The 23,789-nt window shown below is 39.8% G+C and overlaps 1 long non-coding RNA gene across 1 annotated transcript; it reads left to right on the forward strand.

Annotated features, from left to right (window-relative positions):
- The first annotated feature begins 10,673 nt into the window (after window positions 1–10,673).
- On the forward strand, window positions 10,674–23,016 carry LOC116455539. Its single transcript, XR_004244419.1, has 3 exons — window positions 10,674–11,630; window positions 12,847–12,964; window positions 22,565–23,016. It is a non-coding gene; the product is annotated as an uncharacterized LOC116455539 (long non-coding RNA).
- The last annotated feature ends 773 nt before the right edge of the window (window positions 23,017–23,789 follow it).

Here is a 23,789-nt window from a genome sequence, read left to right on the forward strand (position 1 = left end):
AATTCCTGATCTCTGCTGGGGATGCCCTGGTTGATGCAGCCCAGCCTCCTGCTGGCTTTCTCTGTCCCAGCTGCACACTCGTCACTCCTTCTGAGCTTGTTGTTCACCAGGACCTCCAGGTCCTTTTCCACAAAACTGCTCCCATCCATGCAGATTCCAGCTCATACTGCAATCCTGGATTACGTTTTCCCAAGTGCAAGACCTTGCATTTGTCTTTGTTGAACTTCATATGTTCCTGCTAACCCACTCTTTCATCTAACCCAGGTCTTTCTGGAAATTATCAGAAGTTATACACAAGCAGTGTAAACAACATAATTACAGCACATTTAATGTCATCCAACACAGCTAGAACTGGATAAAAGATATATTTAAATTATTACACATTTGTTTTCAGCTTTAATTGAGCCAGCAGTAATTAATAGATTCATGTGTGTGTGTGTATTAAAGAACATGCCATTAAAATATACTTTGGAAATGTCAAAACATGTTGTTCCAGCATGGTCCAACATTGATCAGCTTCCTTGACAGCTGGAGAGCTTCACAGGAGTTTCAGTTTGAATGCTTCAGGCCCCTAATCTCTCCTGCATATTTGATTTTCCAGATGGACAACTGTTCCAGGATATGCTGTAATCTTACTGCCCCAGGGTTCGAACAAAACAGGTCAGTGTACTTTAGTGTATTCTGAATTTCATTCAGGCCAAGATTCTGACCTACAGTATAAATCCAGGATGAGAGGCAGTGACCTTCAATTTGCATGAAGGTGGATGCCCAGAGGGCTGCAGATTAATACTGAGTTGACACAGAATATTTCAGCTCAATGTGATGAGCCAAATGTGTCAATTCAGGTTGACACAACCCAAAATGAAGACAGGACGAACATACCAAAATTCTCATTGATAGTGAGTAGACAATGTTTTCTATCAAAAACCAACCAAATAATCTCCACAAAATTCCCCAGCATCACTTTTTACAAATCCACTTTCTCAAATGTTGCTTTTTTAGATGTTCATTTCCATGGCATCTGGACAGCTGGCAGAAAAAGGCAGCAATCAGTAGAACTCGGTGAGTCTTTCAGACCTTGAACCAATCTTGCAAGGGTAGCAGCTTTAAAATTTGTAGCTGTGAATGTTTATACATTTTTGTGATCTTTTCCTGCTTTTCTAGTTTCCTCACTCTCTCTCAGTGACACACACATTCACACACACTTATACTCCCACCTTTGCATGTTGGAGAACCTCTTGTGCACTCTCCAGTCTCACCCTCTCTTTCAAGCACAGGTTCACGCGCACAGTCCTCTACAGAGTAAAGCTTCTTTACGTTCTTTACTTTTCCTTAATCTCTTTCTTTTAATGACAGCTAAATCCTGTGAGGTAAAAGATGATCTCTCTGGGAACAACTGAAGTGGAGAACAACATGCAGCTCACATCTCTTCATTCTTTACTGGAGATTAGTATTGTGGTAATTGTGCTGTTCCCATTGGAAGCATAAAGGAGTTATAAAGCTGTAACTGCTTGCTCTTTTCCTTCAAACTTGGTTTCACAAGGTTGAACACAATCCAAATGGGATGCCTTATAAAGCATTCTGTGCTTTTTTTGCACCTCTTCATGCCTCCAATGCAGACTTCTTGGGATGTAAGGATTTTTTTTTTTTTTTTTTTGAGGTCTCTTCTCCTGTTTTGTTTGTTTGCAAGTGTCAAGTGAACATGAAGTACACCAATTCATTCAAAACCAAACTCTATTACATCTATAATTCCAAGAGAGCAAACAAGGTCAGTATCCTCCCTGTCTGGTCTCTGGGATGCTCCTGCAAACATACTGGTTGGTATCTTAGGAATACTTGGCTCACAATGTGCTCACCAAAGCTCTCACTGATGGCGTGGCAGGAAATGACACATCCTTCCTGGTCTTGCAAATCCTACTTCAATAAGCAGAGCTCAAATTGCTGTTTTCATATGACACATCTGGGCTCTCCTAAATGTTCATGACAGCAAGGTTCTAATCCATTGTCTCCTTGTATGGCAGTACCAGCCTGCTACTCAGGATGACTGTCATCTCCACCATCCAAAGCACCACACTGCACTCTCACTATGGCAACGCTGGTCATGGGATTTATAGCAGATGCTGTCTGATGTAATGAGCAAGCCCACAACACCTGTAGCCTGTGTCATTCACATCTACTGACACTGCTGCGGCATCCAGCTTGGCAGGACAGTGCCATCTCTCCCAGTGGGCTCCAACCCCAGAACTGCAGTCTGGTTAGAAAAGTGTGTGTTGTAAGATATAGGGCAAGGAAGGCAAGAGATCATGGCTGAGTCGAGACCTGCTGGTCACATTAAAGGGCAGGAAGGAAATGCACAGGCAGTGGAAGAAGGGACATATATCCTGGGAAGAGTATACGGATGTTGTCTGATTGTGTAGGGTTGGGGTCAGGAAGGCCAAGGTGCTGGAGCTGAACTTGGCAAGGGATGCAAAGAATAACAAACATTTCTAGCCAGGAAAGGAAGAGGATGCAGGGGTTGAGAGGAGCCCTGAAGAGAAGGACTTGGGAGTGCTGGTGGGTTAGAGGCTGGACACGACCCAACAATGTGCACTTGCATCCCAGAAAGCCAAACACGTCCTAGGCTGCATCCAAAGCAGTGGGGACAGCAGAGGAGGCAGGGGATTCTGCCCCTCTGCTCTGCTCTGGTGAGACCCCACCTGCAGTGCTGCCTCCAGCTCTGGGGCCTCAGCACAGAAAAGACATAGACCATGTTCAGAGGAAGGCCTCAAAGACAGTCAGAGAGCTGGATCACCTCTCCTATGAAGACAGGCTGAGAGAGCTGGGTTTGTTCAGCCTGGGGAAGAGTAGGCTCCAGGGAGAGCTATGGCATCCTTTCAGTACATGAAGAGGGCCTGTATTAAAGACTGGAAGAAAGTTTTTAGCAGGGCTGTAATGACAACACAAGGGGTAATAGCTTTAAATTAAAAGAGAGTGTATGTATACTAGATATAAGGGAGAAATTTTGTTATGAAGAGGCTGAGGAAACACTGGCACGGGTTGCCCAGACAGGTGGTAGATGCTCCATCCCTGGAAGTGTTCAAGGTCAGGTTGGATGGGGCTCTGAGAAACTTGATCTAGATAAAGTTTCCATGTCCATGGCAGGGGGGTGGAACCAGATGATCTTCAAAGTCTCTCACAACCCAAGCCATTCTATGATTCTACATGCAAGTGGGATGTCACCAAAAATTCAGTACTTTTTTTCTTCCCAGGGATGCACATTTACTTCTGATAGCCATAGGTCTGTCCTTCCCTTGTTTCAGAGAGTTTCCTCTCCCTTCTTCTTCCAGGCAGCCAGTATTTGCCTGGCTCAGCACTATATTAAAACACTATATTAAAAAAAAAAAATCACTTCATAAATTCAGTCCCTTGTGAAATTTTAGAAGTGATTTCTAGAGCATCGTGTATCACGAGGCCATGGGAGCACTTAAGTTTTATCTTTTGTTCAATTGCCTGTGGAGGTCCTGCCCTTGGCACTGTGGTTAATGGTTAAAAGTGTTTTGTACTGCATTATAATTTGGTCATCTGTGGTCAACAGAAATAAAGTTCATTGTACTTGTCAATAAGAATCTTGTCTCCTGTCTCATTATTCTTTAAGTAGATCAAATTCCAACCTCTGTCACTCAATACAAATACACAAAACCCAGTTGATTTCTTTTTCTTTAGACTGGATGCTGAAGAGCCTTGGTGATTTAGGGAATAACCTAAAAGCTCCTTCAGTGGAGAAGCTGAGCCATGTCAAGGAAATCACAAAGTTTACAAAGTATACCCCTGTGCCCTGGTCCCCAACTTGTGCAATGAAGTAGGAGGCATTATAAAAAAGATAAAACAGGTTTTAAAATTAGTAATTTACAGAAAGAGTACATGGGTATTTGGAATATATAAGAGTTCAAAGGGAAAATTAGTTGTTAAGCAAGATTACTGAAATATCCTCCACTGTTTTTTTACAAGAAGGCAAAAGGTGTCTTCTAGCCAGGTTGAGTGGACTGACAGTTTTCTGTTCTTTGGAAATCCACCTTTTTCTCTACCACAAAATATGGATTTTAACATGGGTTCAGTTTTGCCCATTTCTAGTGGGGCAATGGGGGAAAGGCAGGGGTTGGGGTTTCGGATTGAGTTTTTTGTTTATTTCTGCATTTTGCATACTTCATTTTCTGCTTGAGGCTCTTTGTTGGAACAGTGCCATGAAATACTGACACACTGCAGAGGCACCAGCTCTGATGAGACACAGACTTGGAGCCATTCTGTTGCCCACTGGTGGGTGTTCCTTGGTGCCAAGCTCAGAACAGAGCCATCCTTGAAGCTATTTTTTCCCCGAATAAAAGCTGCCAAGTTTCTAGCCCATGGAAAACCTCAGCATATCAGCATCATACAGTCTGTATGCTCACTGCTGGAAAAGACAGCTCTTCTCACAGTGTGAAGGAAATTTCTTTCTCTTCTTCCTACTCTGTTCCATCCTTGAATAATGCACCAAATGTACAATTTCTCCTGTTTCATAGTAGGAATCACTGCCCCAGTAGGATGTAAATTGCAAATCCCAACTCGCTTCAGATAGTTTCCCAGTATTGATTGATAGATGATCACAGAGCTAAAGATAAAAACTCGAGAGCACTTTATACCACTCCAAAGACCTCCCTTTTCTCCTTTTACTGTTGTAAACATCTGTAGAATTATTTATTAATTTTTTTTGCATAACTTACTCATTGTTTAGCTTAACTTTTGTTCTCCAAATGTGCTAAACTTGTCTTACTTCTTCCATTCATGTATCTTTTTTGTAGCCTTGCAGGCTGCTTTACACAGAAGAAATAACCATAAAGCAATGATATTCAGAGGTTTACCAGCAACACATAAATATTTATATGCACTCCATACTGAAGACTTTCCATTGAGTCAAATACATGTATAATGCAGACATTTATATATAATTTTCATATGAAAGGCACAAAACAGAGGAGACAGTTTTGTGCTTGCTTTCATTTAATACACTGATCTTGAGGCCAATGCTCTTTTATTTTTCCTTTGAAGATTTGCAGTTGTGTAGGCTTTTTGTCATTGCTTACAGGACTCAGTCATGAAGATGCTTCAGAGCACCAGCCTTCCACCTCAGGAGACCTGGTTCCAGCTATGATCTAGATCACACCCAGGGAGGTTAGTTGGTCTTGTCATGCTCTCTAGTGGCTGCTTCTCTGCTGAGCAGCTGCCATGCTCCAGGGAGGATCAGCTCTGGAGCTGCAGGGATGCTGCAAGACTTTACAGACGGAGCACAAAAGGAAAAACTTTTGGAGGGTCATTTTGGCTTGGTTCTAGTCACTCCTAAACCGTGTCTTAATCTCTCACCTCAAAGAACCAGAGAATAAATGTCTTGATGACATTCATGCAAATTTTAAAAATAATTTCAGCTCTCCTCTTCCTGACTATAATGCCTCCATTTGAAATCTGGAGTCAATAATGATGAAACTGACAAAAACATGGCTAACAAATCCATTTTATTATTTGCCTCAGCCTTATCTAAAAATTGCAATGGAAAGAGCTATTGAGGTTAGTTGGAAAAGCCTGACTGACTTCAGTAGCTTTTGAACCATGGGGCCAGATATACTTTTAATTCTCTCTGGCGCTGAATTTCATGAGTTTGCAAATTTGTATGGGGTCTTCCCAGGGAAAGAGCATTTAATGCATTTTAGAATTATTGATTTCCTGCTGAGTATGTCCTTGAAATACAGAAATAATCCGCAGAACTTTATAATGAAATTGGATTTTCAACCTTTAAATATCCTAGAGAAATTTTGGTTCAAATTCTGAGTGACAATGCAGATCAGAATTATTTTCTGAATTAAAAAAAATGCAGTAGAACAAAACTGAGATTCAGCAAAAACAAATGAATCACTCTTGATCATACGTTGAGCAGAGAGAAAGTAAACTACCATCTGAAGGAGCTTTACTTTCTGATGATAGCTTTTACTCTTTGAAGGGTTACTTCAGTTTAATGCTAAAATACAAAGAGCAACATGGAATGGCATCCTGAGGGATTTGGTTGTGGCTCTGGTCCTGGAGAGTGTCATGAGCCCCCTTCTCCTGCCTGCTGTAGCAGCCTGTTCATACACTTCTTTTAATGCAAGGCCACCGATGACTTTGAGCCACGCATCCTCCCCCATTTCCATGCACAGGGGTGCTGGAAGGGTATCCCTGCTCTGCAGGCTATGACCAAATGGGCTTGTTGACTTTCTTCCCACACAGTGGGGGTGACACTGTGGGGATTTAAGAGAGAAAAATAAAAATTATGCTTTCCATTTGTGGAATGTAGGTGGTCAAGAGAAACAAAAGCCCTTGCAGAAGTTTTACATGAGATACACAGATGGCTTTGGGGGTGTGGCAGACTCTGTTGATGCTAAAAAGATGAAGGAAGCCAAAAAAGACTTGTGACAGATGCTTTCAAGCTATGAAGTATTTAAAGAAGATTGCATTAACTTTAGAAATGTTAGAAATGTTTCCTAACGAAACTCAAGTTTTTGTCAGTAGCTGTGTTCCCAGATAAATAAGACATGAGATGTTTCCTTCAAGATGAAAAGGATGTAGGGAGGTAATTAATACTGTTTTCAACTTTGCAACAGCTTCAAGTGCAAGATATTTGAAGTTCCAAGCGCGCTACCACACAAACTTCTGTGGTCCAAAGGCAAACAAAAAGTAGCTTCAACCATTAATAAAAATAACAGTCCAACAGTCCTGACTGGGGAAAAAGCTGTCTTCTAAAAACTCACTGTGATTAACAAGGGCAAATGCTTCAGAGCCCTAAGAGTGTTGCAAGATATGTGACCACCAAGTAGGTGCATTGGGTGGCTGTTGTTTTGAGGCACATTTCTATTAAAAAATTTTCTCTTGGTAAATAGTTCATAACCTTGGGAGAGCTGAAGAGGCTGGAGAAAAGCATCAGAGCAGCTACTCAGAGAGACTTGCAAAGAGTTGGAGAGGGGTTTAGTTAAGGGCCAATTAAGAGAGGCAGCACTATGGGTTCCTGCCTCAAGAGAGCTGACAAGCTGGGATATCATAAGGGAAATGGAAGTGCAGTTACCTTAGAAACTGAAATAAGAACATTACTAAATTATTAACATATCTGAAATTTAAGAAAAAACAGTATTTCCGGTTATTAGAAAACTAGGTTCAAGGATCTCCTTTTGGAAACAAAGACAGTTTTACTAACGGACGAGCTGAGATTTTTTTGCTTTTTCTGTGCCATAAAACAGGAAGGTCTCCAGGAAAGATTCAAACAGCAATTAAAATATTATTTCTTTTCTTTAAACTCATACAAAATGAATGTGTTTCCTTCTTACACATATCTATCACATATCCTCCAGGATTTTGTCTCCCTATCCTTCTTCCCTCAGTTCAGTTTGTTTGGGACAGGCTCCAACTGTCTCGGCTATATGGAGAATTTCCAATGTCACCAAACCAGAGACAAACTGCAAGTCTTTTTTGGCCTTTGGCCAGGATGATTCTCCTCCAACAAGGTGCTTTGGGCAGCAGTTTTTCCTTGGAGACTGCTAAATGCTGTGAAACAAGGAGACCATTGAAACCTTTGAAGTTGTAAAATAACTATGTTAAATTTGTTCATCAAAACGGAGATAACTTTAGAAGGGGAGAAATGTTACATCAGACCTTCAGGTATCTCCCCAAACAGGAGGGTATTCTTCTTAGAAGTAGTTTGATACTGGAAAAGTTGATTTCTCGTTGCTTACTGGGGCTAAAAATAATTCCAGAGATTTTGCATTGTGGAAATGAGTTTATGAGCTAATAAATGAGGAAGGACCTGGAGTTTTTCCTCTCAAGACCAAATAGTCAAAAACTTGGGCAAGAGAATTGCCCCTGCTTAAAGCCCCAGTTTGATGACTAACTACCTCGCTGGGAAAGCTAAAGCTAAGAGGATTGATATAAAAGCAGTTTTGGGCCAATGTGTAGGACTGAAATACCTAGGGGGAAAAATGGATAGAGGAATCTTGTTTCTGCCTGAGAAACACTGGGCTGATCATCAACAAAGAAATACAGGTATCTGCTTGAAAATATTTTCGCAGCTTGATATGTCATGCTGGGAAGTGCACACTCTGAGTCTCTCTATGCAAAAGCTGACTTGGTGCATGAGTGTGTGTCCTGCAGCCAGTGAGTCACCTGGAGGATTTGTCATTCAGTTACAGTATTGGGGAAAGGGGCAAATGCAGTTTATCCTGTGCAGGATTGTTGTAATGCCATCATTCGGGCAGATAATTCCAAATGTTTTGCCTGAAGCAGTGGATAGCTACATTGCTCACCGGTTATTTCTCTTGCTTCCTTGCCTGCTGGATGCGTGTTTACAGGAGCTAATTAGAGTGGACTGTGATATTTACAGTGTTAGACTTTAGAAGGAAAAGGCTTACTGTATAATCTCTGCCTCAAGTATGTTTGAGCAGAGGTTACTTTAGGGAACTGAAAGGAGCCAGCAGGAACAAACTCAGCAATTATTTTAACACAGTCAAGGATTTCTATCCCCTAAGTGGCAGTATGAAATATTCCCATACTGGTTACCTGATACTGAATTATACAGGGTAGAGATTTCTTTCTGTATGCACTGTATCACTTTGGGCCTTAGTTAGTTTCAGACCCCTGGGCTTCACTTTAAATTTTCAATGCAATTATTATATGTAACAGAAATCAGAACTAGGAATGGTCACAGTTTTTCCTTCTTGTCCTTTATATCCCCTTCTATTTAAAGTTTAGGAACCACTTCCTCTCCCACAGCAATTTTTTAATTGCTTTTTTAATTGTTGGGGTTTTTTGCTGTTTCATATAATTTCTACTAAAGTTAGGAGGAGGTGGATGAAACCTGGGAAAACTAAAACCTTTACCTTTTATTAAGCTACAGAAGCAAAAACCTGAAATCCAAATATTTTCTTTGATGAAAAAGAATCCCTGGAGAACATAACGATTTCTATCATCTTCACCAGGAGAAGGCTATGTTTAGCAAACCTAGGGTTTCCCTCAAGGAACACTTGGCAGTGAAGAAGGTCAAAAAATATTAGAAGCCTATTTGGTCCTACCTTGCAGGCATATCAATTAGTGCTTTGTGTCATCAGGTTTCAAGGACTTCACCTGAGTCACTTCAATATATGCCAGCTATGGTGATCCCATTCATAGCCAAACCCTAGCAAACATTCTGGAGAGTGTTATGTTTTCCAAAGTTGCTTTATCAAATTAAATCACACTTTTTTCCCCAGGGCCTTCACAGGGAGGCACAGAAACAAAAAAAAAAAAGTGAGATTGGAAGTATTTGACAACTCTGCTGGCACTACTGCTACTGCCTCAAATGGGAAACCAGCTAGATCTAAGAATTAATAAAGAACTGGAAACACATAAAACAATTCAGGAGATTCTCATTCCCAGCCACATATTTTAAATTCCAGAGACTGTATTCAGCATGGGGAGAAAATTCTGAGCAGTGAGGCAAGGATAAAATAGCTTCCTTTCTTCATGCCTTCATTTGGCCAATCCAGATTTGTGTTCCGAATGTACTTTTTGCTGTGGAAGTTGTAGCACAAAATGACATATCTAAGAGACGGAAAAAAAATCTGCCCCCAAGACCATGCAAGAGAGGAAATTTTGACTTTGACAAATGGGAATTTTCTCATGTTTGTGCTTTCAGCACTTTACTACAGTAAGTTCAGCATCATGGGAACCTGTTTCAGCAAGTTCTCTGCTTGGTTATATTATGTGTGTATAGGTGAAAAATCAGAAAATTTTGGAAGATTTTAATTTTGAGCTGTTAAAGAAGTCAGCTAAGCCACTTCTGTACATTAAGATTCAGATTCTTTTATTTTTAGTAAGTATTTGCTTTGTTTTACATGGACTGCTTATATATTAACATATTTGTTAGACTATGCAACCAGTTCTGGAGCAGCTTTTAATGTATGTGAACTGATTTGTAACAGCAAGGTTAATAATTTATTTAGTTGTCCCAGAACATTCTGTGAGCTTGATTAAGGTAATATTCTGGAGACATCTTCCTTGCCTTCCTGAGTCTAGAGAGCTTCCTTTTAAACATGAAATGTGTTAGCTGAATGTGCAGAAAAAGAGAGGATAAAGCAAAAATCATGTACCAGGCTGTAGCAAAACTCTCCTTAACAAGTGTATTATATAAATATACAATACAAATGTGTATATATATTGGGAAACAGTCTTACATATTGTCCTGGTTCGAGACAAATTCAGAACAATGTCCGAAATGAAGGTTGTCATAGAAAGCAGGTTACAGCCATCCCTCCCCTATCAGGTTTGGAAAGACTTTTCCTCAGAGGAAAGTGAAAAAAAAGTTATTTATTTAACGAGCAGAGTGCACGCAGGCACAGGATAAAAAAGAGAATAATGCTAAATATTAAAACCTGTCGCTGTGGAGAGAAAATTCAAAGGCCTTGTGGATGTGGCTCTCTCCTCTCTGGAGCTGGGGTTTGGCATGGGCCCCCTCCAGGCCATTGTGTAAGGCCTCCCGATGATGTGCTGGTGTTGCTGAACAGTCCAGAAGAGAAGAAGAAGCCAAAGTTCCAGGGAAAAACTCTCTTGCCTCAGACTAGCATAAAAGCAAAGGAGTTTAACTCTCTGTCTCTCTTCTGAGAAAAGGAGCTGAGAGCTGACTAAAAGCAGGAAGGTGCTTCCTCCCTCTGTAGCAGCCTGGAATGCAGGGGAGTGTGCAGCTGTGTCCTTGAACACAAAACTGCTCGATTTTTGGGTTTTTTCTCCTTTTCTCTCGGACGCAGCTTAAAGACACAGAAAGGCACAGGATTCATGTCTGGCATAGGGCAGACAATAGGGAACACAGTATCATACAGTCACCTCAGGACACGCATACTTTATAGTCAGCAACTGGGAATAAGAGAGACGGTATCAGCCCCTTGCCTAATGCCTTATAAACAGGTAGAAGAACCATCCAATTTTTTCTTGTACTGATGGGCTACAAACATTGCAGTGGTGATTTCCTTCAAGTGTCTCTGTGAAATCCTCTGATTGTGAAACCAGTTTAGTAAAGAAGTAACAAAAAGAGCTGCTTCTTTGAGGACTATTCCTCTAACCAGTGCATTCCAAAGACAGTGAGAAAGCAAAGAGCCTGAACCACAACCTGTTGCCAAATTTGGCCACACCTGGAGGCCCAGTGAGATCTACCTGAACATTGCAGGAGTTTGCGGATCTAAAGTCCAGCCTCTCACAGCTCTTTGTCTGTGGATGCTGTTCATTGCATGTTCCTCAGCCTTGCTTGAGCATGGAAGAAACTGTAACATCCTGCAGCCTCCAAAGCTTCTTTGTCAGAACATTTCTGTGGTTTTTTTCCAGTGGTTTTCCAACTCTGACACAGCCACTGAGGATGACACACACTGTTGTTGGCAGCAGTGTGAATTAAAGCTCCAGTGACAGCCACCCTGTGACTGAAATGCCTTTGCAAGTTAGAATGTTCAGGAAGTCATAAGCCTGGGGAAAGCACAGCCTGGAGAGAAGAAGCTGTGGTGAGGCGAGAGAGGCAAGGACAACTGGAAAACCTGACAAGAAACATCAAAGGAGACTATATGAAGCTGAGATCTGAAAAGGTAAATTTCAAAGCTGTTTCCATCTGGCTGCACTGATTGCACTGAACCAAAGCAATTGAGAGTGAGCTGTTTCCAAAGGATAATGAGACCTGCAAAGGCACAAGGCAGGCCAGGAACATTCTGCCAGTTTTTTTGGGAATGCAGAAACCTTCCCAAAGTCCCTGCCCAAGAGGGAGAGAGATAAGGAGACTGGGGTAAAAAGAGGGTTAAACACACAGATGCATAATTCCACCATCAAATAATTGTCATACTCCTACGGGAATCTCATTGCCAGAGGTACACAGATGTCGAGTTCCCTGCTCACTTACCCTGAGCAAAGGTAAATGTGAGTGCAGACTGCATCTTGGTGTAAAGGATTAGATCCTCTGCTTCTCTGTATATCAGTTCTGAACCTAACTTCTCCTAAGATGTGAGCTTAAACCTTACTATCCTGACTCAGAGCCACCTTGGAAACTACAGTCTGTCTCTAAATTCTTACTGAGTTTGGCATTTGAACAGAGGGTTTTCCTTCGTATCTATGTGCAGCTGCTGATTTGACTTCAAAGGTGGCAACGCTGCAGCATTAGCAAAACTCTGCCTCTGGTATTGTTTTGGAATTTTGGGGTTCTTCAAGAAAGAAACCTCCATACAGAAGATGTTTCCATACAAAGGAATATGTTTGTCAGGCTATTCATCTCTGCCCACTGCTGAAGTGCTCTGTATCAAACCTCTAAGCGTGGGAGGCAGCAACTTTAAAATGAGTGAAAAGACTGCTTATTCTCCAAAATCTGACTGTATTACTGTTTGGCATTTTGTTTGATGAAGCTCTAAAGGACAAAATCGAGGTATTCATACATGTTTGGACAATGTCTATCATATTAAGCATACTGTGAAGAGAGGGGAGGTAGGTAACAGATGGGGATAAGTGATGCTTGCACAAAAAAGAAATTGAGCACAGCAGTATTGAAAGCCAAGAGCTAACAAATGAAAAGACATCTTCAGGAGCTGCAGTGAAAGCTGAGCTGTCAGGGATTTAGCACCTGAGTGGCTGTGCTTGGATAGCATGGGCATATGTCCAGTGGAAATAAACTGTGGAAGTTCCATTAGGAAAGCTGCAATTTAAGTTTAGTTTATAGTCTCAGGACTACATCTTAAAAATTTTTCTCTTGAGTATGTGCAGAAAACCAGGAGTGATGCAAAGGGACTATAACCTTTTTATCTTTTTTTTTTTTTAAAGGAGGACAATTTTAACTGAAAACCAGGAACTCCCTGGTAGCTGACCAGGGTAATCAACAGGCTGAGACCAGCCCACTTCACCACCATCTGCTGTTGAGCTGCACATCCATACTAGCCTGGTAATTTTTCCCAGTAGATTTGGAATCTCCTATTTTTAGTCCTGGGGTAGAAAGACTGCTCCATATTATTCTCAGGATTGCCACAAAACAAGTCTGTGCTGGCCCTATACTATGAGCTCCTTAGTGAAAGGATTTGTCTTCTTTATGTCAAAATCATCCCAAATCCCCAAATTAGCTTTTTAATACCCAAACCTCAAACTCACAGCAAAGTCTAGCATTCACCTCTTTCTGCAAAGACTACATGAAAGACCTGCATGAAATGGGATAGAAGCACCTTTAAGTGCCTCTAAAAGTGCAGACGGTAACTGAAACCTGAAGTGTTAGAAATAAAGAAGCAGAGACAGGTAGTTGTCCTTACAATATGGCAGGGACCATTTTTGATTCAGCCTTGTTTATCAAATTCATCTTTAAATGTAAATTTTATCCATGCTTTGATCATGGACTTTTTGTACTCCTTTAAAGCACTAAAGCTGCAGTCCACATACAAGTGCTTCCCTTTTCAGTAACACCACTTTTGTGATGCTTGTCAAATTTTGCTGAACACCAGGAGAAATGACCACTCTGTTCAGCTATTTTCTCATGTAGTGCTCTCCATGCAACTTGGATTCCCTCCATTTAGCCCTCATCTCAATTGAAATGAAGGCAGTAATTCAGTCACAACTTCCGAGAAAAACATCTGTTCACTGAACCTCAAAAGTAGCTGCAAGCCCATTGACCTTTAGAAGCTATAAGGCAGAGTGACAGCACCTCCTCTCCCCAGTAATATGAGCTGGGGACAGATCTGATAGAAAAGGGATTTTCCATGTAGAAAGGTTTATAAATGTGAGTATTCATGTCTGGTAACTGGTGACAATGCAGAGTGCCAGCACAGCAGATAACTGAATTGCCAAGGATAAAACATCTATTTTTAAGGGTTGCTCCTTCTACTAAGGTTTGATGGTCTTTTTTTCAAAATTTTCACTGCACAAGTGGTCAGCCCGTTCTGTTGAATCACTGTATCAGCAGAGGCAAGACTCCCATCCCCCCTGAGAATTCTGCTGCCTCACTAGGACAGGGAAGGAGGATGGTGTAAATTCAAGAGGAAGACATAGAGGCAGCCAATCTCAGGGCAGAGGTTAATTGCCTGTTTTTATTTTGTTGTCATTTTTTTGCCCAGTGTACACAAAGACATCAGGGACATGGATGTTTTGAAGGCAACATGGATGGGCTGCCATAGATATTTAGTATTTTTGCAAAGATGATTTTGATTGTAGACCTGTGATATGTTGTTAACTGAGCTTCTGCCTTTATATTTGAATCCTAAACTAAAATTAAATCCTCTGGTTTTGTCGTTTTGGATTCTGAGACTGGGCCAGGCTACCCAGGAGAAGACACAGCATTTAGGTAGGGTCTGTAGCTCTATAATTTACTTCCTTTTGTTCTCTGCAGGCTCCTTAGTTGGCTTTTCCTCTTTAGGATACAATTTCCTTAGTAGAAATGACCTTCTCAGAAATTATAGTGCATTGTTCAATGGCTTTTTTGACCTCATATAAAAATGCTCCTGGTTTGTTGTGTTGGCTGTTCTGCCTCTCAGAGGGAGAAGTTCTGCCCTTGTGAATTCACCACTGTTATAACAAAAGAGAAACTCACTCAGACCATGAGAAGCAAATGCTCTAGATATAAGTATGCAGATAGACTTGTGTGTATATCTATAAATATATGCACAAATATACTTGGTATGCAATTATATACCATTTACATATAATCTTTATTCATATTTTATGTATTGATATTTACTTATATTTTATATAAATAAGGCTGAGATTACATATGACAGATCTGTCAGATATTAAATTACCTTTATATACTTAGAAGATAGCAAAAATAAGTTTTCATTTGGCAGACTTGTTTGCCTGACCACTTCACCAGCATAGCTTGAAAAGAACACAAGCAGCACATTTTAAACATGTACAAATGCAACATTGCTAGAAAGAGGACAGGCTGGACCACTGTGCCAGCAACATGTACAAGGAATCAAACCAGCAACAAGGGTGTGGATATTTTGTGGTGACAGAGGTTTAGCTCTTGCAGAGTTAGAGATAGACAAAAAATCCAACAGATATAAAAAAAACATGTTCATTCACGCAATTTTTCTGGTTGCAATTTTCAGAAATGAAGGCACTCGGCCGTGGCTGCTCTCACAAGCATTTCACAACCACTCACAGGAATAGGAGTAGAACAGTTACAAATGAATCACAGGAAAACACAGGTGACTGGTGGGCAAGCCAAGTAGAAAGTGATAGATTGTGACAGAGATGCCCACGGCTGCTTTCAGAGTTACCAGAAAGTAATGTGACTTCAGTGCAACTCACACCATGCTTTTTCTGCTGGTAACAGCTTTGTTCTGCAGGAAATGGCCTCGATGACCACTGTTCTTGGGTTATAATGATGAAGTAGATGTGGGAAGTTGTTATTCCCAGGCTGCAGGTGAGGGAAGAAGTAGGACTTTCCCTGCATTTTTATAGCTTAGCAACGAGGTGCAGAGGTCGTTCCTGTGCTTGCAAACAGGCACTGATTCCTTTGCCTCTGAGGCATGGACTGAGCTGAGAGAAGCTGGGCGCTGTGGTTTTGTGTAGTTTTTTCTTTGTGGAGAGAAAGGTTTCTGAGTCATTACCTTTCACAACACAGGCTGATCCCCTAACCTTGCTGTAGTTCTTTCTGTCCTTCCCTTTCATGGCACTGAGGTTCACAAATATTAAGGGCATTATGTAATTAGCAGCTCAAGACAGTCTTCCTCAAGTGCTCCTTTCATCAAAGTACACATTTTGCTTAGACATCAGTCTTTGGTCTCTTGATACATTTCATGCTATGCAACGTTTCTTTTGAAGGAAGGGAGTTTCATGCAGTGCTAATGTCTGGAGTCTGCCTGACTGCAGTGATTTCAAAGGGCTCTTGGAGCATCCATCTGAGGGCAGAAATTAACTTCTTCCACTTCTAAAACTTACTTCCACTCAGTCGGCCTGAGTTCAGAGCTCTCAGCTTCCTGCAGGCTGTGCATAGCAATTTGTGGTATTGGCCCCCAGTTCTACAGTTTATCTGGGAACAGGAGGAGGGTTAAACAAGGAGTTCTCAAAAATTCCATTTATGAATAAAACATAAGAATTTATTCTTGTGCATGTAAAATAAAAGAGCAAATTTTTCTGTCACCCATGTAAAATGTTTCTATTAACGTCTGGCTTTGTATTTTTTGGAGACTATTTCAGTGCACCTATTATAAATATTTATGTCATAAGAAGAAATGTTGGGACTCCTTCAAGGAAAATAGATGAAAACGGGTCCACATATTTCAGAAATAAATGCAGAAAGTAAGAATTCAAACTACGCTATTATCAAATCACTATATCCAGTGAGCTTAGTGGGAGACTGTTGCAGTGAGAATGGATTAGTATATTTTTGCCTGAATGTGAGTCCAAAAATTAGGTTACAACAACAAAACAGGAGTTTTAAGTGAAAAAGCAATACAAAGAGTAGCCTCCCAGGTACACTTGTGAATCTATCAGTTAGGCACCTTATAAATAACCTGGTTCATTTAAAAGACTACTTTTACACTATATAAAATACAATCTCCATAAAACCCATGATAAACTCTCAATTTAAACTAACACCATTAAAGAAATTTAGCATAACACACTGAACACAAAACTTAATGGAACTGTTAACTGTTTAAAATAACAAAATTAAGATGGTTTCCAAAAAAAAAACAAATAAACAGGAAATACCAAACAAACAAACAAAAAATGATCGTCCTCATTAAAGCAGGTGTGTGTGAAATATTTTATGTAAGTAAATTTAATTTTATGTAAGTTTTACCTGCGTCAAACAAAAAATTGCTAGTTTTATTAGCAGAAAATAGATGAGAGTAGTCCATAAATCATTACTTTGAATTATTTTATCTACCCTGCACTATGTTCTCTGTAAATAAAACAAAGACAAATCTGGATTCAAAGAGCCAAAGCCTGCCTTTAGATGTGGGCACGCATCTCACTTAAATGTCAGGTAGAGTCAGGTGCTCAGATCAGAGGAAAGAATTTAACAACATGATGAAACATTGGGGAGAGGAGGCTTGTGGGGGAAAAGGTCTGAGGGTATTTTTAAGGGAGTAATTTTTAAACCAGATTTGAAACTGGAAAACATTGGAAAAATCCTCCCATTTCAAAGAAGAATTTTCCAATGCTTAACATTTTTTCTGGGTTTTCTTAATGATTTTCTGGTCAAGACCAAGCAAACTGTCCCAAAAGAGTTCAAGAAACCCATATCAGCATGAGCGAGGTTAATGCCAATTCTGCTTCAGAAAGTGGATGATCCCCTCTCAATTGCTTATTTTCCCTTTCCTTTAAGGTTCTTTTTCCTGCTGTCTGCTTCAAACCAGATGGACATCTCAGTACAAAATTTGCATTTGGCTCAGCCTGGTCTGTGATATAATGATATACATCCTGTCCAGTTTAACCTTCATTATTCAAATCAAGAAAAGCTTCGCAGGTTAATACTGGGTGATGATAACTGTCAGAGTCACCTAAACAAAAATGAGTGTCAGAACAAATTGAATTTTGGAACTGAATGCTATTGAATGTTCAGTTTGTTTCAGGAAGCAATTTCTTGAGACTGGTATAGTCTGTTTCCCTGGATACCTTTGGCTAATACTGATCCAGCTGGATGGAACCCATCTGAGCTACCAAAAAACCTTCTTCAGTGTTTCATCTAGTTTATATATTATTGTGATCTTAATCTTGATAGTCACAAAGCAGAAGGTACTGTGGTGGTATCCACAGTAGTGAGCAAGAGGATCAACTCTTTATTTTATGGAATTTAAAGATCTCACTCAGAGCTATTGCATTAAGAGTTTCAACACAACACCTGTTCAGCACATATTGATATACAAGTACGCCACACACCTCAATTAATTTGATTTCATAATGCCTCTCTTCAGGAGGAATATTCTTCCCACTAACAGGCAGGGAGACCTGGATAATGCGATGTTTCTGTTCCTCCAGAAGATCGTGGCACAAACAGGAATTGCAAAGTGGGTCCAGAGTGTGCCAGTGCTGCACCACGGCTCTGCCCAAGGACTCTGTGGTCAGACCCCGCATGAAAAAAACAGCTTAAGTTTGAGCACTGTTCAAAGTCTGGCCTATTTACCTGCAATAAGCAATAGACTTCACAAAGGAATTCTTGCCTTTTTTCTGCCTTTTAACAGGTTTATTTTGTGGCCATGTTAGCAATTATGACAAGAGGCTTCAAATGGACCCTCCAAACCCAGGTGCATATTTTCTATACTGGAAAAACAGTAGGAAACATCCTTAAAACCAGTGAGGGTGAGCACATGCAAGTGATAATTCTGGAGGTGACTACCTTGCACCTTTACTATGTACTCCTTCCTTGCAAAATATCTGTGGGAGAATGAATAGGGAAATGGATTAACAAGAATAATTCACAGAGCAATCGTAAAATTCACCAAAATCATAGGTGATATAAAGTCCTCCAACACTATAAAGCACTTGCATGAAGCCTGAAAAAAGTTTGAGTTTCCCAGCTTCAGAAGACAGGAGTGAGAGCAAAACCAGCTCTTTTCAAACATTTAACTGTACCTTGGGAACCTGGTTATGATCAAGGATAAGGATGGATGGAAAATCCCATTTGCTTTTCAACATCTGCTTAACTTGTTCATGGGTGTTTGCTATCAACAGTCTTTGAATGATCCAAGAGAAAACAACATTTCCAGTTTCATGGATATTTTACTTCTGAAACCAGATAAGATGATATATACATAAGAACACAGCACTGGAAATAACCTCGTCAAACTCTAGTAACCCATCCCTCCCAGGCCCATCCAGACGGGGATCCAATGTTGCTGTTAATTGAGTTGTATAATCTCATTTACAAGCAAGTTAAAAACTAAAAGGGTTTTTTTTGTGTTGCAGGGTGCTTTTTTGTATCCATTCTTACTAATATATTTTAGTCTTTCTGTATAATACAGACACAAGAAGTTCTTTAAATAACATGTCTGGCAACTTGTGTTACAATTTGGTCTTTCTTGCAGGCAGATTTCCAATCCTGACTTAAAGAAATGCAGAATGATAGAGAGTTCACCCCTTTCCAGAACAAGTATTTCCAAAGGTTAATTATAAAACCCAGCAACTAAACACACATACACACAAAAAAAAACCCCTGCATACCTGATTTCTTGCCTCATTTTATCTCACTTTGGCTTCCAGCCTTGGGATTTCCTCTAGCCATTTCTGAATGCCAGAGTTGTGCAGCACCAGAAATCTCTTCACTCTGAGGTACTTATGCACAATGATCAGGTCACCTCTTAGTCATCTCTTCAAGTACATTATGGACTGAATTGCTTGAATTACTCCAAAAGGCATTATTTCCATATCTCGGGTAATTATTTTTTTTAGTGCTTTCAAAAGTGTTTACACACTTCCCTCTCCTACTGATTCTTCCTAAAGACAAATTCCAGATCTTAGTTTATTTATCGCCACTATTTATTGGTGAAACAATTCTGCCTTTCTTTCTCATAAATCAGGACACTTGCAGAAGATCAGAAATTCCATAGCCCCCTGCACTCCCAGTGCCTCAGGTAGCCAGCCCATGTGAAGAAAACCCCTTATGTAAGGTGACAGCCAAGTGACCACGAGGTTGATTTGTTGCAAATATAAAGTGCCAGAGACCTCCTCCATGTCAGAAAATATTTTATGTAGAACAAAGCATAGAAGAACCAAAGAAAACAAAACCATAGCATTGCATAAAGCAGAGGTAAGGTTTGACCTCCAGACCCTTCAAAAAGGAGTTCACTGTATTGTTACAGAAGAAAATCTGCCATATGAAATCTGCCTCTACTTATCATAAACTTGCTCAGAAGGAAGGCAAGAAGATTCTTTGGAAAAGAAACCATAAACACCCTGGGTTTTGTTTTTTTTTTTTGTTTCCAGACATGAAAATTAGAATATTCTTTCTCTATTTCAGCCTAAAGTGAGTGATGCCTGCTTTACTTTATGTCCTAAGTTCTACATGACAGTGTGGCAGTTCAGCTGATAGATTGCCTCAGCAAAAAGTTGACTGTCTTGAGAAATTACAATCATAGGGCATTAATGTGGGCTATTAGTACAAGACCTCTCTTCAGCTCTGACTTTGTTCCTCCTTTTGATGTGCACCCAAGATACTACCCAAAAAACTCCAGGGGTTTTTGTAATTACAGAGAGTGTAATCTGTGATTATTATAGATTCTTGCAGTGAGAATTTTGATGTCAGATTCATTTTACCTGATTGCTGGTGTTTGTAATGCAGGTCCATCTGAGCTCATTACACAGGGACCACTTTAGAGTCAATAGAAGAAATTAGCGTTCTTAGGGCACATCTAACCCATTTTAGCTGTTGGCTGCAGGATAAATGCTGATACCTCTTCACTGACTTAAGATTTCTGAGAGTGGTCAGATGCTATGACTGATTCTTGGAAACTTGCACCAAGTAGGTGGGTGTGATATGTTCCTCATGTTGCCATTTAGCTTTTTATTAACTTAGAAACAGTTTTGTTAACTAGAAACAGTTCAAGGGAACGGTTACCTTTTTCTGGAGTGCCCTGTCACTGCAGACATTATACGTGGTATTTGCTGCCTCTCTGCATTGAGGGCTCCAGGTCAGCGTCACACTGGTACGGCTTGTTCTGATATTTCTCGAGGAACATGAGCACAGTCCTATGTGAGCATTTGCTGTCATCACAGCAGCTGCTGCCTTCCTTGTCTGGGTGTGGTGATGAAACCATCAAGGCTATTTTTGGCCTGACTCTGGTGCCAAGACCACTTCTCTAGATGCAGATGTAGAAGAAAGTAATGGTACTCTTTACAACCATTGAAAGTAAACAGGTTGGCCAAAATTATGTGAGCAGAAGAATATGACGCCCACTTTTTTCCTGAAATAGTCTTAGGGTCTACACCTGTTTTACATCATGCCAAATGTTGCTGTAGAGCTGAATTTTGTATCTGTCCTGTAGGACTTAAGAGTCTTTGTTTTTTAGGAACACAACACGACATTAAATTTAGTTTACTTGCAATAGCAGAAGTTGGTTCCTTTTTTGTCTGTGTGGGCATTTTTCTTACTCCTTACTACCTAAATAATATAGAAAATATATGCAGCTGAGCAAGGCATTTTACTAAGTGCCTTTGCTCTGGTTGGTTGTAATGGCTGCACACTAACAAATCCTATAAATAAAACTGGGTTTCATCCAGGGATGAAAGACACTAAATGCTTTCTTGCTGGAGTGTGAAATCGATGAAGACTTTAATCTGATATGAACTGGCAATCTGACAGGTTTAAAAGACCCCAAGTGAGCCAAGGATGTAGGACACAGCAATGAGACGAGAACAGGAGAAATAAACCATGGACTCAGAAATCAAAAGCAACTTCTCACAGATGTGAAATGAAGAAGGGAGAGACTGAACTACATGTTCTATTTCAGTTGTTCCTCCAGTATTGTACTTCTTTTTTATGTCTTCTGCTAACTTATGTCTTCAGAACAGGTAATTATAATAGAGTAAAATCACTGAGACAGATCTTTTGCCTCCTGCCTAATTTCCTCTGGATGGTGGGTAGGCTGGGATTTATAAGTCCAGGGGGTTACCAGGAAGTACCAGGTTGCTATGAGAAGTTCTGAAAAGTTCTAAAAATAGGGGAAATCATTTGTCCTCCAGTGGTATCTATTTCAGCTCATTTATGAAAAGCACAGATTACTGATGAAGATAAAAAAAAATTACTCTCCCAAAGTTAATGCCACACTTTGGAATGGAGATGTCCAGATGGTAGCTGGGTCATGTGAACCACAATTGTGTACCTTGAGATACCTGTCACCTATTGAAATTTGGTGGAAACTGTGAAATCAGTGAGTTGAAAAGTTATTGAAGAGTCAGACTGACCCACATGAGTGTGTACACAGAGCAGAACTGCAAAAGCTTTGCTTACAGCTCCTTAAAGCTAAGCCAAGCAGCAAGGAATGATGTTACACACTGCAAGCCATTAGTGTGTGGAAGCTGAAGATATTTGAATATCCTACAAAAAAACCAAACCAAAACAAAAAGAAACCCAACCTCATCACTTCAGCACTAAGATTTTAATCAGTATAAAATTTCTCTTCTCTATTAAATTTTAAGTACTTGGGGATCACTTTTATTCTGTTTTGTTCCGGTTTTTTTTCCTAAAAATTTGACTAGGAATGTCTATGCATATGTGAATGACCCTCAGTTATCCCAAAATAACATTTGAACTCCTTAGGCAAGTTCAATAATGTCAATAGAGACATAGAAATCCTAAAGAAATTCTTGTGACTTTTATGAAAATAGGTTACCAGGCTTAACCCAGACCCTCGTTAAGTGATTTAACTGAGGGAAGTCCTGCATCAATATTAGGCCCCAGAGACTTAGCACAGGGGAAAGAAAAGACCTTATAAATGTTCCATCTACCAAGAAAACTTCAAATGGATCCTGAAATGAGCCATAAGACATATTTCATATGGACTTATAAGTTCCAGTACATGCAGTGATATTTATCTTTTTGGGTTGTTCACAGAGGACACAGAGTATGCAACTCTTAGTCCAGGAGGTTGTTAAATAACTCTGACTTACTGGATGTGGGAAGAGAAGCTGATTCTAAGAATTCTGAAAAGAAAAGTTTGGGGTAAGTACTTTTCTTACCTAACTGTACCTATTTTTCACATCGTACTTTTAATTAAAGGTTCATTCACTCAGATTAATTCTGGTTTTAGAAGTAGAATATAATTTTATTTATGGTGACATGAAAGTAATCTCCTTGAGGAGGCTAGTTTTACATTTAGGGAGTTTATCTGGAAGTAGAATGAGACCTGAAATTCTGAGAAATTCTGTGGATCTGATAATGTGTTTTCTATGAAAATCAGCAAAAATGCTCCCATTATCTTCATTGGCCTTGGGATCTGGCCCTCAGAAGATGGTGCACACAATGTAAGTCTGGGTTTTTGCCTGTTTTTTTGTCATTTGAATCTAGCCAAGAGACACTTCTTGCCAGCTCCCAAACTAAATGACCCGTCACCATGAACCGTTAACATTTTCTTTCCTTATTAATTTAAAATGTCACAGCAGAGCTGCCCTTCCACTTCTTCACTTGTTAGTATAAAAAACCCCCAAACAATATGTCTTGTTAAAGCCCAGGTGTTTTCCATACCAGCTTTTAAAACAGACTGTTCAGTGTGCCAGCCCTTATGGTGTTGCTCCCATATAATTTTTCTATTGCATGAACAGGGAAAGTTTTGGTAAACTGGAAATAACTGTACAACAACATGTATCATACTATGATTTTAAATACTAATGATAACACCTTAGTGTTACAGAGTATGTTCATTGAAAGCTATCTAAATTTCTTTTCAGGACTATGAAATTCAGTATCATGTAATTTGGTTTGGTAATAAAAACACAGAGAGATGGTTAATGTTTAGATGCTATTGTTTGAATGTGAAAGAGACCTGAACTTCCTTTTCACACAATTCCAGGTTTCATTTGCATATATAAATCCTTTTATTAAATTAAAACAATGCAAATAACTTTACATTGGTCCAAGAATAGAATGGCAGCAAATATAACACTGAGGAAAACAGCTAAAAGGGGAAGCACTTATTGGAAACAAAAATAGGTAAGCTTTGTCATTTAGGTCATTTCAATATTTAGTATGTTTTCTGAAGTCAATTCATTATTTCAAAATTCCAGCTAGCAGCCAAAACTCATTATATTCCTCATTAAATACTTTGAATTTTATTTTACCA

This window comes from Corvus moneduloides, chromosome 1 (assembly GCF_009650955.1).
Source record: "Corvus moneduloides isolate bCorMon1 chromosome 1, bCorMon1.pri, whole genome shotgun sequence".
Taxonomy (NCBI): domain Eukaryota; kingdom Metazoa; phylum Chordata; class Aves; order Passeriformes; family Corvidae; genus Corvus; species Corvus moneduloides.